Below are 13,758 nucleotides of genomic sequence, written 5' to 3' on the forward strand. Positions count from 1 at the left end.
AGAAGCAGCCTTGGTGAAATGAGCAGCTAAAATCCAGGAGGCAAATGCTGGCACCAAACACCAGTGTCAGCAAAGCACTTGAGATCTACTCTGAGGATTCCTTGAGAGAAGGGGCTGATCCAATCTACCCTTCTCATTCTGTTCCTACCTAGAGTCTATTCAGAAGCAGCAGCCACTGAGGAACGCTGGCATTTCTACATATTAGCAACAAGAAACTTATCCTTCCAACTTCCAACTAAATAGTTGGTAGAGCTAGTCGGGTGCATATTTTATTTCTTACTTTATTTATCTGCCAAACACTCAAAGGCCAGAGAACATGAATTCCTCAGACAGCTCTTCTCCAGCTGCCAGGGGCTGAAGTGGCTGCACAGCAAAAGCCATCCCTCTGGGGAGTCTCAAAGCAAGACCAGAAGAGCAGAGCCCCTTGATCTCACCGGCAGCTGCAGATGCTGAATAACCAGAGAAAAGGCTGGGAATGGGTGGTCCATTTGTAAGTTACTTCCTAGAAAGTAAATTTGCAAAAGTAACGATGAGGAAAGACTGAGTGAGTCCTTTAAATGCAGTGGCCTGCTGTCACCTGGAACTTGGGACTTACAAGATCACCTGTGGAGATTAGGTCTTACCCAGCAAAGGAGACCTATATGCTGCTGTTTTCATGCTTCTAAAAGGCTTTTTGTCCTGAAATGTACTGCAGCAGCAAGCTAAGACAGCACCTGTAGTCAGGGTTAGTAGAATACATGACTTTCTACATCAACCAATCTCAAAAGTACAAAAGAAAAGAGAACGGGGAGGGGAGGGGAGGGGAGGGGAATAATTTTTAGAAGAAAATAAACCAACTGGTTATATTTCTGTAAAATAAGACCAGCCAGGTTTGCACAAAGTAATTTTTCTTTTCTTTTTAACGTGTTCTTACTGTTCCTTACCTGTATACTTCAAATATACTAATAACAATGTATGTCCAGTTGCGGCCTGAGGACTGCAGCCAGTGTGGGCTGGCTAGAACAAGTACTGCTTGCCAAATACAACCAAGCCAACACACATGTGCTATAAAGTTTCCAAATACCAAATCATAAAGCCTTTTTGGTCTCTGGGCTCCAGAGCTGAGTTACATGATTAATCAATCCCACATGACTCCAAATAACCCACAAAGGGTCACATAACCTCACTGACCCACATTTGGAATATTTTTTGCTTTCACACTACCCACTTCTGTGCAGACAGCACCACTTAGGGCACCAGAGTTTTAGGCTGGCCACTCCTTTTGCTTCTTTACCATCCTTTTGGGTTCCTTTCCTTGCTTAAAACTGGAGGGCTGTACTGGATTTGTGCGCAATGCATTGTAATAAAAACAGCATGCCTGTTACACTCTGCATCTCTCGTTTGATGCCTGAAGCTGTCTTCTGACCCAGCAGATGGCAGCCCTGGGCCTAAGGGAAGGTATACCACTGATCAGGCACAAACTCCTACTTCCAGTTGGTGTATGGATACCAGCCACCTGGGTTGTGATGATCAGTCCTCAAACACCCAACTACCACATCAACTGTCCGCTTTCTAGTCACCTTCTCAGGAATTCAGTTGTCAGCAACTGACTGAAAAACAGTTAACTGGACACGACACTTGGTTTTTGCATCTAAGTCAAAGAAAGACAAGAAAGAAAATTGTTAAATGAGTAAAAGGAGGAGAAAGGAACTCAATACAGAGATGACAAGTACTCAGGGTCACCACAAAGTAATTCAGTCTCTTAAATGTTTGCTAATTCTTTAAGAAAAACATCCAAATCCATTAAGGCACATCGACCAGTTTCTTTCTAGAGGGCCATGATGGAAGCTGGCTAATGCACAGTCGGCAGGAAGAGGAAGGGGGACAGAAGACAGACCTGTGCAATCAGAGAATACGTTTTCAACCACACCAGCAAGCTGGTCAGAGACGGGAGGCCACTACAGCTTTCTCTCCTGCTGCCAAATCCGAAAGCATTCCATAGTTATTCCGTCAAGTTTAGAAAATACAAAGCATAAAGAAAAGAAAGTCCCCTATATCCCACCACTCACAACTGGCATTTGGGAATCTATCCATGCAGTCTCTTCTGTGAGCATACGTGGATGGCACACAGATGTCCATTCTTTTTTTTTTTTAACCCTCACCCGAGGTTATGTTTCTACTGATTTTTAGAGGGCGGGAGAGAGGGACTGAAAGAGAGAGAGAGAGAGAGAGAGAAAGAGGAAGAGAACCATGGATGTCAGAGAGATACATTGACTGGCTGCCTCATCCCCCCCCCCCCCCCCCGGATCGAACCCACCACCCAGGTGTGTGCCCTGACTGGAAATCAAACCCGCCATCTTCTCGTGTACAGGACTATGCTTCAACCAACCAAGCCACCCAGCCAGGGCTGTACATGCTATTGTGCAAAGTTTTCCACTGACACCTTTTCATATCAATATTCTCATCTCATACAATGCTTTTAAAAAAGCAGCAATTCAATGGCAGTACCATCATTACTACTAATGTACCACCCATTTCATGTAACCCATAGACTATTTATAGCCTACTATTCAATCTGTCAAAAATTTGGTGCTGCACTGCAGAGGGGGTGCAAAATGGTTGAGACTGTTAAAACATATTTAATAGTCAGATTAAGTCTTCCACTGAATGGGGAAACCACAATTTGTCAATTTAATCCCACTGTTGGACAGTTAACTTGTTTCCAATAAATAGTTCACTCTTATAAACAATACTGGGATAATAAACTGAAACATTTATAATTATTTCCTGAGAATTCCTAGAAGTAGAATCAAAGGATATGTAAAAAAATTATATATATAATCCAATCTGAATTCCAAAAAAGTAGTGACAACTCATAATGGCAGTCTATTGTAAGGTGCACTTCTCCCAACATCATCTTGTAATACTGGTCATCTAATTAACTTTCTTTGAAAAAACATCCTTACCCAAAGCACATTAGGATATTATCTTTAAGGAAAAATATCAAACTGCCAAAGGAGGGTGGAAAATGGGTAAATCACATCAGAACGGCTGACAAATCCAATGGTTCTGGCTCCAAGGACTGCAGGACAGTGAGTGCCGGTAAATGACAGGCAGGAGTGGTGGGGCAGACAGAGATTAAACCATAAGGACATCTTTTGTTTATACCTAAATTTCCCCAATTTATTCTTTCAAAAGAAAATGAACCTTCCTCATCCCCTAAAAAAGAAATGATGATGCCCTTATTATAAAAGTTTAGCCAGGGACCAGCCAGAACCTGAGGAATCATGCTCCCCGGGAGCACAAGGTTCATTCAAAATGGAACTGCGGGGCCCCTGAAAATGGTTACTAGGCTGGCCGAGCTTATCATATGGTCCATAGACTTATTATAGGGGCTTTCTAGCTTCAGACTGGATCCAGAGCTACTACTGCATGCAGTAGAGACTCTTCAATGTCCCCAGCATCCAGGCTCTTTGAGGTGATTACCCAATTTTCATTAGAAGATCCCTCTCCCTCACTCTTGGCTCAGTGGTAGGGTGGGGCTCATTATGGACCATGTGACTCAGGCTCACCAAAGCCCCACATGACCCTGGCTTCCATGACTGGGTCAGGAATATGCAGGTGACCCAAGCCAGCCAGAGTGGATTAAGCACCGCAAGCATAGGAGGTTGGTGCTGCTACAGTCACCTGATCAGAAAGAGCCACCAGGGAAAATAATAATGCCTGTTGAAGGGTTATTTGGTCCCTTCTTACCGTAGAACCCAAGAGTAAAACACCACCAAGTAACACAGAGGAAACAAGTTTTGAAGGCATTATTTGTACCTTGAATCCAACTGTACCTCAAGTCAGATCGAAGCCTCTACTTCACAGTTATGTGAGCCAAAAAACTCCCCTTTTGCATAAAAGCCAGAAGTTGGGTTTTCTGTCACAACAGAAAGAGTCCCTACCGAGACATGGGCTCTGTCACACATATCTCTTCTACTCACAGAACAAAGAAAAGAGAAGATCTGATACCTTGACATTCTGACTCACAAACTGGGACCAACTTACTAGGCCATGATTTCAACCCAATACATGAAGGGAACCCTTATCTAAACACTAGGACCAGTGATACCAGACTTGTACAAACTGTAAAATTCCATTACAACTGGGCCACTAGGATGCTATTTAAAAGATGAGCTAAAATAATCTTCCCAATTTCAATTTTTGCAACCTTAGGCCTCCTTTAAGCAGCTATATCACAGAGCACTTATAACTGCTTTAGTCTGTTTAGTATATACTTTCTCTCATCTTCAGGTTCCCAAGGAGAAACCTCCCCCTAGCACTCAGATGCCACACGAAAGGCCGTAAAGCAAGAGCTCCCAGAAGTCTCTGTGCAGTAACAACATGAGCCATCTTCCAGCTGAAACAGGTAATTTGATCTCAACCACGTCCTATGAAACTGAAAGACCAGATCTGACCAGAATTTGACTACCCTCTTGGTTTCAATTACTACTACTGAAACAATTTCTCTTTGGTTTCAAGTACTAAAAAGCTTGTTTAGAAAATATTCAAGTTTTGAAGTCGGTGACAGGAAATGCTCATATCTGCGTGCCTTTATCAGAAATAACATTCCCTGTAGGTTAAAATTTGAGGCCCCAATGGGCTTTGTTGTTGTTTCATAACAGTTACTCATTTCACAAATGTGTGCTCATATGGCCAAAGGGTACATTAACGTATAAAGATAAGCAGATAATTAAATCAAAATAGAGCTCTATACCTCACATCTGGCACCACAGTGTTACAGGATTGGCAAAGCAAGACATCTGATAATTCCAGCCCAGTCGCTGCCCACTTCCTGCCAAAGCTGCTGTCACCTAATGGCCACTGCAATGCTGTCTCTTAAAACTGTGCTAACAGCGAAGCCCTGTTTTCAGAAAACCACTGAGAAAATCCTAAAATCAAGCCACAGCACCATCAGCTCTTTGGGTCATCTTCGAAAATGTGAAGACAGCTTTGGACTCTAAAATACACTTTACACACACAAACACACATACTCTCACTCTCTCTCTAACTCATACTCAAGTTTTGTATCCCATGACTGGGGAGCATGAACTGACCTCAGCTTTTCAGAACGGCATCCAGGCTTCACCTGCACAGTACCCCTGTCCTCCCTCCACTCACACACCACCTGCCTGGGCAGCTCCAGCAGCTCCAGTGGCCCTGGGCCGCCCAGAAGAGCAGGCCATGCTTTGGATGCAGAATGACTGGGTTTCTCCAGCCCAGCTCTGCTGCTCCCCAGCACACACCTAATCACCCTGCGCCTCACCTGAAAATTGGGGAAATGAAAGGGTCCCTGTGAAAAATAAATGGCTCCTTTGTATCAGATGGGTCTCAGTTCCAATGCTGGGATGCACTCCCTGTACCAATCTAAAGTGCCATGTCCCTCTGCTCCAGCAGTTTCATTTCTTCACAGCACATACCACTCTTGCTCTCTGAATCCTTATTTGTTGACTTATTTATTGTCTGCTCCCTACCAGAAGGTGAGCGCCACAGGAGCAGGGATTTTATCTGTCCTACTCTTGATCCGTGGCCCTCAGCTGTGTTACATAAGCAATGTTCGACACATAGCTGTTGAATGGACAATGAGCACTCTCTCCAAGGCACTAGTCCATGTACTTCAAATGTATTACCTGACAACTGAATAAACGAGGCTATAACGTACTGAGCACTGTTCCTAGCAGTTATTTAGTACGGCCGACCCTTGAATAACAGGTTTGAACTGTGTGGGTCCACTTAGCCAGACTTTTTTCAATAAATTTGTACTGGGCTGTAAATATATTTTCTCTTCTTTAGGATTTTCTTAACAACACAGCAATTCTGACTACATGGCAATGTTACCAAATACTCAACAGTGAAGAGAGTGGAGCCCTAAGGGTTCTTCATTTCCCCTGAGAACTGGTCCTAAAGTCCAATTTCTCCTGGATCCTCTCCTCCTAGCATTGCAACACCTCATCAGTTCTCAGGTGTGATAGCACCACAGCTTCTCAGCCAGCAGTATGCACTTCTCTCCTCAGCCGAGTGAATTTTCACCTCAAACATAGCAAAAGCTAAAATTTGAAGTTAAAAAATGAGATGTTCGTCCTGTCATGCCTCCTTTTGACCTGCACCTCAGTCCCTTGGGAAAAATTCACATTAATAATGGCCATCACGTCCTGGCTGGGTGGCTCAGTTGTTTGGAGTATCGTCCTGTACACCAAAACGTTGAGGGTTCAATTTCCGGTCAGGGCACATACCTAGGCTGTGGGTTCCATCCCAGTCAGGGCAAGTATAGGAGTCAACTGATAGATGTTTCTCTCTCTCCCTCTCCCTTCCTCTCTCTCTAAAAATCAATCAACACATCCCCAGGTGAGGACTAAAACAACAATAATAACAATAATAATAATAATAATAGCAGCCATCACTCCCACCTCTGTTAACAAGGAAAGTCCAGAGGATGAAGTGAAGCCAGGTCATGTGGCATTCCAGGGTGCTCCACAGTTTGCCAGTCGGTGGGCTCCAGTGAACAACTTTCCTGCGCTGGTCTGAACTGCATCTTCCTACCTCGATTAACAAAGGCATCCCATGTAAGGTGTTGCAGGTGCCAGAGCAAAGCCAGAGCTTTTCTGAATAACGCATACTGAATACAAAGGACTCACAGCCAGCTTTATACACCGAGATATCTTATTCTACTCATATTTACTAAATTTGCTCGATGACACAGAAGCTTTTAACTCAGGGCTGAAGCAGGTACCTTGTCAAAGAAGATGAGAGATGTGGACCATCGAGTCCTCTATCTCTTTAGAACCACTGGAAACAATGGACTATGTCTCAGATGACAGCAAGAAAAGGCCAAGGACTAAAGTCCTAATCAGGGCCATCAAAGCTAGACGCAGCTGCCAAAAAGCAAAGGGCAGAATCCACCCCCTCCACTGGCTGGCAGGCTCACACATTCTGCTGAACCATGTGAAACTCCCAGCCCCTGCTCTCCCCGCCCTGGCCGAGGAATGATATTTGGGGTAGCAACACTGGTGACTTTTCTAGGCGAATGTTTTATAAAAATAGAGCTTCCAATTTTAGGCCTAAAATCAAAAAGAAAAATAGCCAGAATTAGAAGTTAGTTTTAACACAATAAGTTGAAAATTACAAGTTTAAGCACTGGTAGCTGGGGATAGGGATCACACCACCACACGACTTCTCAGTGAGTCATAAAAATAGTACAGGCTTGTTGAACAGTACACGGCCACCAGCATTCAAGTTAAGAAGTCCACTGTGTCAGATAATGGAAAACCAGAGTGACGCTCCTCCTGCCTTTGTTTCAGCACTGGCAGGACTGACACAACTGACAGGACAGAAACATTAATACACATTTTTTGAGACTAGTCAAAGAGGAAATGTTTCAAACCCTAAATATGACTCATTTTTCAGAAGTTAAATCAGTTTAACAGGAAAAACCCTGTAAACTATTAATAAATCACTGACTGGAACATCTCTGGTTCTAACACTCATTCCTGATTAAAACAAAGGCACAGGAGGCATTTAACAGCAAGTCGCTATCCTGTCTGAGAATCATTCTGGTGCACCCAGATGAGAACAAAAATTAATCTTCAGGCCTAAACAGATACTGTCACGATAATAACATAATAAAGACCTCCCCAAAGGGCTTCTGGGTACCCTGAATTATATAACAAATCCACTTCCGCCAGGCAGCCAGGATTAACTCCTATCCGTGCAGGGTACCACTCAGTATCAGCAGGGAGGAGTCATCACCCACCGTGGCTCTGGCAAAGGCAGAGCGGCTCACTGCAGAGCAGTCGGCTAACAGCAACTACCCACTGCAAGAGAAGTCAACCTCACAATCTTAAAAACAACTTTGATACTTGCTTCTTCCAGGCCAATTTTTTTTTTACAAATCCAGGAAAGGAAAATATTTCATTAATAAGTTCTTCTGGCCTGGCTGGAGTGGCTCAGTGGTTGAGAGTCCACCCATGAACCAAGGGGTCACTGGTTCGATTCCCGGTCAGGGCACATCCTCAGGAGGGGGTGTGCAGGAGGCAGCTGATCGATGTTTCTCTCGCATCGATGTTTCTCTCTCATTGATATTTCTCTCTCTATCCCTCTCCCTTCTTCTCTCTCTAAAATCAAATAAAAACATATTTAAAAAAGTAAAAACCACAGCAGTAAGATGGCATTTAAAAAAAAATAAGTTCTTCTGAGTTTTTTTTTTAAATTGTCTATTATGACATTATATAGACAATTTGTTTCTATTACGCATTCAAGGCTTGAATGCATTAGACATTTACTTCTACAGATCATGAACATTCACGGCTCCCAAGCAGACAGTCAAAAATGACAAGCACATAGAAGAGAAAGGACGTCCCTGATTCAGTGACAGTATCTCAGATTACCAGTCTCAAGAAGGCAGGGAGTATGTGTACGGTGAGGTGAAAAGGGCTAAGTGGCACCTAACGAACAATCTAAAGTATCAAATAAACACCTACTGTGTACCTAGTGCACTGCACAAATCTACCTACAAACGCAGTACTAGCCACTTTTACAAGATCACGTCCACAAATACTTACATAAGGTTTACTATGGATCAACCTTTGTTTACAAAACATTTTACACATATCAACTAATCCAACAATAACACCCTATGAGATAGGTATTATCAGCACCATTTTATAGATGAGAAAATTGAGGCACAGAAAGTGTAAGTAACTTGCCTGAGGGCACACAGCTAGCAAGTAGTAAAGCTAAAATTCAAACCCATACTTTACTCTTTCTCAAAATTAAGGATAATGCTTTTCAAACCCCTGTTTAAAAATCTGGAAGTTTAAACTGACTCTTTCAAAAAAGCATACTACGATAAAATGGGGTTCTTTATTTGGTATGCATAAGTCTGTCAATCACTGAGAAATGAGAGGCTGGGCTAGACCAGTGTCTTTCAAACTCCAGTGAGAAAAACACTTTAGATCCTGACCAAATGCACATATATCAATATACGTATAACTCAAAAGTTTTGCCAAGATTGTGGGTTCCATCCCTAGTCAGGACACATACACGAATCAACCAATGAATGTATAAATACGTGGAACAACAAAGCGATCTCTCTCTAAAAATCAGTGTCAATAAATAAAATTAATAAAAAAACACACAGAAGTTTCATGTAGCAGCATCTACCCTCATTTCTATGATGCACTTTAATTTATGCTTTTTTTATTTTTTAGTTGGTTTTTAACTGTTGGTTTTAACCTACTAATTAGATATGAACCATAGTAAGAACATCTCAAGATCAAACTTAAAGATTCCCTCCAATGTCTTTACTGTGCCAGATACAATACTAGACATTTTACAGCTGTTAAAGCAGCTCGTCCCCACAGCTACTGTATGAGGTTGGCACTAGTGATATCCCCATTTTACAGATGAGAAATAAGCTCAGAAATAAAGCACCTTAATCAAGTTTCTACATTGTGGCACAGACAGAAGCTCACCAAACATTCCATCTGCTCCCCCCGTTTCCCAGCCTCATTTTAGTTAGGTGGGGAAATGTGTCTATTTCGAGCCAATGGGCTGTAGGCAGATGTGATACTTACCATTTCCAGGCCCAAGCATAGAGCTGGAATGTGAGATCCCAGCCATCTCTGTCCCTGCCATGGTGACCAAGACAGTACATGACAGTAAAATGGACATCAGCCTGGGTTTCTGAGTGACTGTGTGAATAAGCACACTGACCCATGTGGAATGTGAAAGCAAAAACTTTTACCAGCCCAGCCGGGCATGGCTCAGCAGTTGAGTGTAAACCTAGGATCCAGGAGATCTCGGTTCGATTCCCAGTCAGGACACATACCCAGGCTGCGGGCTCGATCCCCAGTCAGGGATGTGTAGGAGGCAGCCGATCAATGACAACTCTCTCATCAATGACGTTTCTCTCTCTCTTTCTTCCCCCCTCTTCCTTTCTCTCTCTGAAATCAATAAGGATATATTAAAAAACAAACAAACAAACAAACTTTTACCAGATTAAGGTAAACTTTGTAAATTCTAACCCTGTGGTAATTCTACAGTTCTGTCTCTTGCCATCTTGACTGCGGTACCCTCATACATAGTTTAATCTACTGTTTCCTCCGATCTCTGCCACTGGACTAATCACACACACACACACACACACACACACACACACACACACACACACACACACGGCCAAGGGAGCACGCTATTATTTAATAGTTCCCCTTCACCTACAAAATAAAATCCAAACTCAACAAAGCACACAAGGCCCTTCTGAATTTGGCCTCAACCCGTCATTCTCCCTCCATCACGTTCCTCAGGCACCCTGAAACGCCTGCCACTCCCAAGATGTCACAGGCCCTCTTGTGCTTTAGTTTTACACATGCTGTTACCTCACCTCTGCTTGGAAGGTCTCCTCACTCTAGTGTTGGTCTTTCAAGCCCAACTCAGATTTTACCTCCCACAGGACTCCTCTCCTGAGCTAGAGCCTCTCTGCCCTCCGCACCCTTGTTGAGAGCACTGATACTATTCAGTGCTGACTTTACATTTTCTAATTGTTCTTATGTCTATAATCCTTAGGTATGTTTTCCTACCATACCACAAAGGTCCTTAAAAACAAGATCCACAATAAGCACTCAAATTTATTGGAATGACTATATCTGGCAACATATAAACATGTTTCTTTTTCCTGAAATACCATGTATCCAATCCAGACTATATATATTTCACTGTGAATTCAATAGTAAGGGGCTCAAATTTGGAGGCCAAGTTTTTTTCTAGCTTACCAGACTGGTTTTGAGTTTCAGAAGCTCCTATGAATGATCCATATTCCATCTGGGAAAGCTGGCTCACTGCTCACATTTGCCTAACTTGAGAGCTACAATAGTCTGGTTCTTCCTAGAAAATATCTTGTATCTGCAAGGAAAGCTTGAGTACTATTAAAAGTGTGTTGTTAAAAGCTGTGTTCTGTGAAGCTGCTATTGTAATGAAAAGCTCTTCTGCTTAAGTGGGCTGTCAGAAGTACTACATACAGGGGACCCTCAGAGCTTGGTAAAGAGTAAATTTAAGTACTGTATGCAAATAGTGAGGCTAGAAACGAGAAAAGAGGAGCTGAAGACAAACTGCTCAGAGGGAAGGAAAAACTGTTCCCTTCCAAATGGGTAAAATCAACTAGACAGATTTTTACCTGCTGCGTAACTTTTTATTACCTCTTTTTGCCAGGCCAACCAATGGTTGTGAGCTGGAAACTTAGAAAAGCAAATGCTCAGATAAATGAAGCAATTCCAGTTCTTTGCCTGAAGAGGTTTAAAGAAAGAGTTAAAGAAAGTCTTCAAATACACATTTGTATTGTTTTACTTGATGTTACCATGAACGTTCCAGTTTCCAACAAGCTGAAAGGGCTTTATTTTAGAAATGAAAAGACTCCAGATGAATGAAAAGGTTGGCCTTCCAGAGAAGACCAGAGAGTGAGTGGTGCTGGGAAAATGGACAAATGGCTGTAGAAGGTTCCGAATGTGCCACAATGTCTGTGCATCTTTCATTCTGACTAAATTACATTTAATCTTTTCAAATGTGTGGTCTTGAATGCTTGTACTTCTATGGAAACTATCCTGCCATGGAGGTAATTATTTGTGTGACTGAGAGAGAATATTCTTTCATGTGGTTCTCATCCTCAAAAGCCCAACTACTCAGCTGCCCACAGGAGATCTTAAGGAAGATTCATTGGTCCAACGTCAATTTCCCAACAAGAGAAGGAAATAAACCACCGCACTCTGCTCTGCAAATCCTAATCTATAGACCAAGGACAAATGTCACACCCCCTGTCCATGCCCTTCCAAAACCTCTCCAGACTTACCAGCAATTATCTGTCAGTAATGACTAACCCCTGCACCAAGGAAAATAGACTGTTTCAGAAACCTGACATCTTCCCTGTGCACAGAGGTCTTGCGGGTCTGCGCAAAGGATGAATGTCATGAAGTAGATTTTAGTGAGAAAAGAGATTTTTAATCCTGCAAAATATAGCCTTGAGTAAAGACTCTTCCCTTTCCCAGTGCACCAAATCATACAGGTCACCACTGCTCTCAGGCGACAAGACAGCATGAACGACAAACCAAATTTACAGTGTAAGGGCTTGTGGCTTGTAACATCAGATTCTACCTCAGGTGGGAAAATTGAGAGTTTCTCATTATACAATCATGTAGAAACTTTGTATTAAATTAACGAAGAAGGAGAAAAATCTTGGGCTACACCATTATCACCATTTTGCTCTGTTTTTACCTAATTTTGACTAGGTAACACATGGTGCAGAAAGATAAGAGACTTGGAAACATCTACATAGCAATTTTTTAAAACTACAGTTTGAAACATTAAATAATTTATCACAAGGAGTTATATCAGATGCATGGCCCTTTATGCTGAGGCAATCATACAACAAAATCACGTGCAGAACACAGGCCAACAACCAGTGTAGAGAATGAACTATTACAATGTTAAGAAATACACAAAATGTCAAAGGAACACAGGTAATAAAGGATTTTAAAAAAGTCAAGAAACCATAGACCACGTCTGGAAGCAGCTTTCTTAGCTACTATTATTACACAGTTGATATTTCAGTTTTATTCTGGGGTTTTACTTAAAAAAGAAAGCACCTCCCAGAGTAGTTTGTTTCATTTCTACAACTGTTCAGTTTACTTCTCAAGACCCCGAGCGTTGACTTTCAAGCAGTATGACAGAAGGTGAAGTGAAATTTTATATAAAGCCTGCCTCGATGTCTAACTGCACTTTAGGGCCCACATCACACTGCACCTCTAAAGCAGTTACCAGCAAGAAGTAATGTGCAAGTCACTAAGATGGGGCGAAGTGTCGGTCGTCCAGACCTCGAATACATGCACTGGCATGCATTTAAGGGGGTGAGGGGGTGGCTTTTTGTCCCATCCAATGGAACAAGTCAGAACTCTAACTCCTACCATGCTCGTTCCAACACCAAAGACTGGAAGGAACTAAAGAACACCCCAGGTTGTGGGGAAACTGCTAAAGGTGAAAGAGAAAGCAAATATTATTCATTTTTCATTATTTAAAAAAGCTACCACTACTACTGTCTATGATATTTTAAATGCTACACAATCTACTTACAGGTATTTTCACCATGAATGCACAAATAGAAATTTGTCAGTTTGCTTGAGTTAGGTCTTTAAATCCACTCAATAAATCCAACTGCTCTACACTGTGTCCATCTCCACAAAGACTTCATGAGGTGGGCACTACACAAGAATTCCTGAATCTCAGAACTCAGAAATCACCACACCATTCCCACACAACCTCTATGATCTTACATATCCACTTACATGATTTTACACATCCGCTTAACACCCCAACTACTGTTCACCTAATACTTTTATTAAAAACAAAAGTCATATACACTGTAGTATCCTAAGCATCACTATCCTTGGAAGTCATGGATCTGATAAGCTAGTTGTTTTCATTAATACACATAAAAATACAAAACTAGTAAACAAAAAGTGTTCATCCAAGGACCACCCAAAAATCATCTCATGCACCATCAATAGTACAAAAAACACACTTCAGTGTTCTTTTCAGTAGCATATATTCAAAGATGTAACCAAAGCCACACTTTGAGAAAGTGATTTAGTACCGAATGTGGGGTTTTTAATTGAATTTATTGGTTAATAGAATGCATAGGTTTCAGGTGTGCAATTCTGTAATACCTCATCTGAACACTGTCTTGTGTGTTCA

General features: G+C 42.0%; 1 protein-coding gene across 1 annotated transcript in view; it reads right to left on the reverse strand.

The window, feature by feature from the left end:
* Positions 1 to 13,758, reverse strand: part of DCUN1D3 (defective in cullin neddylation 1 domain containing 3) — a 33,754-nt gene that overhangs the window by 9,813 nt on the left and 10,183 nt on the right. The gene's annotated exons all lie outside the window — the stretch shown is intronic.

The sequence above is a fragment of the Miniopterus natalensis genome, chromosome 3 (assembly GCF_054644295.1).
Source record: "Miniopterus natalensis isolate mMinNat1 chromosome 3, mMinNat1.hap1, whole genome shotgun sequence".
Classification (NCBI taxonomy): Eukaryota; Metazoa; Chordata; class Mammalia; order Chiroptera; family Miniopteridae; genus Miniopterus; species Miniopterus natalensis.